Below are 5,952 nucleotides of genomic sequence, written 5' to 3' on the forward strand. Positions count from 1 at the left end.
AACTGCATTCCTGAATGGATTTCTGGAAGAAGAGTTGTATATGATGCAACCAGAAGGTTTTGTCGATCCAAAGGGAGCTAACAAAGTGTGCAAACTCCAGCGATCCATTTATGGACTGGTGCAAGCCTCTCGGAAGTTGGAATAAACGCTTTGATAGTGTGATCAAAGCATTTGGTTTTGTACAGACTTTTGGAGAAGCCTGTATTTACAAGAAAGTGAGTGGGAGCTCTGTAGCATTTCTAATATTATATGTGGATGACATATTGCTGATTGGAAATGATATAGAATTTCTGAATAGCATAAAGGGATACTTGAATAAGAGTTTTTCAATGAAAGACCTCGGTGAAGCTGCGTATATATTGGTCATCAAGATCTATAGAGATAGATCAAAACGCTTGATAAGTTTTTTTCAATGAGTACATACCTTGACAAGATTTTGAAGTAGTTCAAAATGGAACAGTCAAAGAAAGAGTTCTTGCCTGTGTTACAAGGTGTGAAATTGAGTAAGACTCAAAGCCCGACCACGGCAGATGATAGAAAGAGAATGAAAGTTATTCCCTATGCCTCAGCCATAGGTTCTATAAAGTATGCCATGCTATGTACCAGATCTATTGTATACCCTACACTGATTTTGGCAAGGGAGTACAATAGTGATCTAGGAGTAGATCACTGGACAACGGTCAAAATTATCCTTAGTGGAATAAGGATATGTTTCTCGATTATGGAGGTGACAAAAGGTTCGTCGTAAAAGGGTTACATCGATACAAGTTTTGGCACTGATCCAGATGACTCTAAGTCTTCATCTGGATACATATTGAAACTGGGAGAAATTAGCTAAAGTAGCTCCGTGCAGAGCATTGTAGACATAGAAATTTGCAAAATACATACGGATCTGAATATGGCAGACCCGTTGACTAAACTTCTTGCACAAGCAAAACATGATCACACCTTAGTACTCTTTGGGTGTTAATCACATAGCAATGTGAACTAGATTATTGACTCTAGTAAACCCTTTGGGTGTTGGTCACATGACGATGTGAACTATGGGTGTTAATCACATGGTGATGTGAACTATTGATGTTAAATCACATGGCGATGTGATCTAGATTATTGACTCTAGTGCAAGTGGGAGACTGAAGGAAATATGCCCTAGAGGCAATAATAAAGTTATTATTTATTTCCTTATTTCATGATAAATGTTTATTATTCATGCTAGAATTGTATTAACCGGAAACATAATACTTGTGTGAATACATAGACAAACAGAGTGTCACTAGTATGCCTCTACTTGACTAGCTCGTTGATCAAAGATGGTTATGTTTCCTAGCCATAGACATGAGTTGTCATTTGATTAACGGGATCACATCATTAGGAGAATGATGTGATTAACTTGACCCATTCCGTTAGCTTAGCACTCGATCGTTTAGTATGTTGCTATTGCTTTCTTCATGACTTATACATGTTCCTATGACTATGAGATTATGCAACTCCCGTTTACCGGAGGAACACTTTGTGTGCTACCAAACGTCACAACGTAACTGGGTGATTATAAAGGTGCTCTACAGGTGTCTCCGAAGGTACTTGTTGGGTTGGCGTATTTCGAGATTAGGATTTGTCACTCCGATTGTCGGAGAGGTATCTCTGGGCCCTCTCGGTAATGCACATCACTTAAGCCTTGCAAGCATTGCAACTAGTGAGTTAGTTGTGGGATGATGTATTACGGAACGAGTAAAGAGACTTGTCGGTAATGAGATTGAACTAGGTATTGAGATACCGACGATCGAATCTCGGGCAAGTAACACACCGATGACAAAGGGAACATCGTATGTTGTTATGCGGTCTGACCGATAAAGATCTTCGTAGAATATGTGGGAGCCAATATGAGCATCCAGGTTCCGCTATTGGTTATTGACCGGAGACGTGTCTCGGTCATGTCTACATAGTTCTCGAACCCGTAGGGTCCGCACGCTTAACGTTTCGATGACAGTTATATTATGAGTTTATATGTTTTGATGTACCGAAGGTTGTTCGGAGTCCCGGATGTGATCACGGACATGACGAGGAGTCTCAAAATGGTCGAGACATGAAGATTGATATATTAGAAGCCTATGTTTGGATATCGGAAGTGTTCCGGGTGAAATCGGGATTTTACCGGAGTACCGAGGGGTTACCGGAACCCCCCGGGGGCTTAATGGGCCATAGTGGGCCTTTGTGGAGAAGAGGAGAGGCGGCCAGGGCAGGGCCGTGCACCCCTCCCCCCTAGTCCGAATAGGACAAGAAGAGGGGGGCGGCGCCCCCCCTTTCCTTCCTCTCCCCCACCTCTTTCCCCTCCACTCCTAATCCAACTAGGAAAAGGGAGGGAGTCCTACTCCCGGTGGGAGTAGGACTCCACCTGGCGCGCCCCTCCTGGCCGGCCGCACCTCCCCCCTTGCTCCTTTATATACGGGGGTAGTGGGGTGTTGGGGAACGTAGTAATTTCAAGAAAATTCCTACGCACACGCAAGATCATGGTGATGGATAGCAACGAGAGGGGAGAGTGTTGTCTACGTACCCTCGTAGCCCGAAAGCGAAAGCGTTAGCAGAACCGGTTGATGTAGTCGTACGTCTTCACGATCCGACCGATCAAGTACCGAACGCACGGCACCTCCGAGTTCAGTACACGTTCAGCCCGATGATGTCCCTTGAACTCCGATCCATCCGAGTGTTGAGGGAGAGTTTCGTCAGCACGATGGCGTGGTGACGATGATGATGTTCTACCGAAGCAGGGTTTCGCCTAAGCACCGCTACAGTATTATCGAGGTGGACTATGTTGGAGGGGGGCACCGCACACGGCTAAAATATCAAATCAATTGTTGTGTGTCTAGGGTGCCCCCTGCCCCCGTATATAAAGGAGCAAGGGGGAGAGGTGCGGCCGGCCAGAAGGGGCGCGCCAAGAGGAGTCCTACTCCCACCGGGAGTAGGACCCCCTCCCTTTTCCTTGTTGGACTAGGAGTGGAGGGGGAAAGAGGAGGGAGAGAGGAATGAAAGGGGGCCGCCCCCCTCTCCTTGTCCTATTCGGACTAGGGGGGAGGGGCGCGCGGCCTTGCCCTGGCCGCCTCTCCTCTCTTCCACTAAGGCCCACTATGGCCCATTAAGCCCCCGGGGGGTTCCCGTAACCTCCCGGTACTCCGGTAAAATTCCGATTTCACCCGGAACACTTCCGATATCCAAACATAGGCTTCCAATATATCAATCTTTATGTCTCGACCATTCGAGACTCCTCGTCATGTCCGTGATCACATCCGGGACTCCGAACAACCTTCGGTACATCAAAACATATAAACTCATAATTTAACTGTCATCGAAACATTAAGTGTGCGGACCCTACTGACTACTATCAGCGTCCGTCTTCCTCTTGAAGATCCATTTATTTTCTATGGCTTGCCGATCATCGGGCAAGTCAACCAAAGTCCACACTTTGTTCTCATACATGGATCCCATCTCAGATTTCATGGCCTCAAACCATTTCGCGGAATCTGGGCTCATCATCGCTTCCTCATAGTTCGTAGGTTCGTCATGGTCAAGTAACATTACCTCCAGAACAGGATTACTGTACCACTCTGGTGCGGATCTCACTCTGGTTTACCTACGAGGTTCCGTAGTAACTTGATCTGAAGTTACACGATCATCATCATTAGCTTCCTCACTAATTGGTGTAGTAGTCACAGGAAGAGATTTCTGCGATGAACTACTTTCCAATAAGGGAGCAGGTACAGTTAACTCATCAAGTTCTACTTTCCTCCCACTCACTTCTTTCGAGAGAAACTCCTTCTCTAGAAAGGATCCATTCTTAGCAACGAATGTCTTGCCTTCGGATCTGTGATAGAAGGTGTACCCAACAGTCTCCTTTGGGTATCCTATGAAGACATATTTCTCCGTTTTGGGTTTGAGCTTATCAGGATGAAACTTTTTCATATAAGCATCACAACCCCAAACTTTAAGAAACGACAACTTTGGTTTCTTGCCAAACCACAGTTCATATTGTGTCGTCTTCAACGGACTTAGACGGTGCCCTTTTTAACGTGGATGCAGTTGTCTTTAATGCATAACCCCAAAATGATAGTGGTAAATCGGTAAGAAACATCATAGATTGCACCATATCTAATAAAGTACGGTTACGATGTTCGGACACACCATTACACTGTGGTGTTCCAGGTGGCGTGAGCAGTGAAACTATTTCACATTGTTTTAACTGAAGACCAAACTCGTAACTCAAATACTCTTCTCCACGATCAGATCGTAGAAACTTTATTTTCTTGTTACGATGATTTTCAACTTCACTCTGAAATTCTTTGAACTTTTCAAATGTTTCAGACTTATGTTTCATTAAGTAGATATACCCATATCTGCTTAAATCATCTGTGAAGGTAAGAAAATATCGATATCCGCCACGAGCCTCAACATTCATCGGATCACATACATCTGTATGTATGATTTCCAACAAATCTGTTGCTCTCTCCATAGTTCTGGAGAATGGCGTTTTAGTCATCTTGCCCATGAGGCACGGTTCGCAAGCATCAAGTGATTCATAATCAAGTGATTCCAAAATCCCATCAGCATGGAGTTTCTTCATGCGCTTTACACCAATATGACCTAAACGGCAGTGCCACAAATAAGTTGCACTATCATTATTAACTTTGCATCTTTTGGCTTCATTATTATGAATATGTGTATCACTACGATCGAGATCCAACAAACCATTTTATTGGGTGTATGACCATAGAAGGTTTTATTCATGTAAATAGAACAACAATTATTCTCTAATTTAAATGAATAACCGTATTGCAACAAACATGATCAAATCATATTCATGCTCAACGCAAACACCAAATAACACTTATTTAGTTTCAACACTAATCCCGAAAGTATAGGGAGTGTGCGATGATGATCATATCAATCTTGGAACTACTTCCAACACACATCGTCACCTCACCTTTTACTAGTCTCTATTTATTCTGCAACTTCCGTTTCGAGTTACTACTCTTAGCAACTGAACCAGTATCAAATGCCGAGGGGTTGCTATAAACACTAGTAAAGTACACATCAATAACATGTATATCCAATATACCTTTGTTCACTTTGCCATCCTTCTTATCCACCGAATACTTGGGGTAGTTCCGCTTCCAGTGACTAGTCCCTTTGCAGTAGAAGCACTTAGTCTCAGGCTTAGGACCAGACTTCGGCTTCTTCACTTGAGCAGCAACTTGCTTGCCGTTCTTCTTGAAGTTCCCCTTCTTCCCTTTGCCCTCTTCTTGAAACTAGTGGTCTCGTCAACCATCAACACTTGATGTTTTTCTTGATTTCTACCTTCGTCGATTTCAGCATCACGAAGAGCTTGGGAATTGTTTCCGTTATCCCTTGCATATTATAGTTCATCACGAAGTTCTACTAACTTGGTGATGGTGACTAGAGAATTCTACCAATCACTATCTTATCTGGAAGATCAACTCCCACTTGATTCAAGAGATTGTAGTACCCAGACAATCTGAGCACATGCTTACTGCTTGAGCTATTCTCCTCCATCTTTTAGCAATAGAACTTGTTGGAGACTTCATATCTCTCAACTCGGGTATTTGCTTGAGATATTAACTTCAACTCCTGGAACATCTCATATGGTCCATGACGTTCAAAACGTCTTTGAAGTCCCGATTCTAAGACGTTAAGCATGGTGCACTAAACTATAAAGTAGTCATCATATTGAGCTAGCCAAACGTTCATAACGTCTACATTTTCTCCTGCAATAGGTCTGTCACCTAGCGGTGCATCAAGGACATAATTCTTCTGTGCAGCAATGAGGATAAACCTCAGATCAAGGACCCAGTCCGCATCATTGCTACTATCATCTTTCAACTTAGTTTTCTCTAGGAACATACATAAAACATAGGGAAGCAACAACGCGAGCTATTGATCTAC

Source organism: Triticum aestivum, chromosome 5D (assembly GCF_018294505.1).
Source record: "Triticum aestivum cultivar Chinese Spring chromosome 5D, IWGSC CS RefSeq v2.1, whole genome shotgun sequence".
Taxonomy (NCBI): Eukaryota; Viridiplantae; Streptophyta; class Magnoliopsida; order Poales; family Poaceae; genus Triticum; species Triticum aestivum.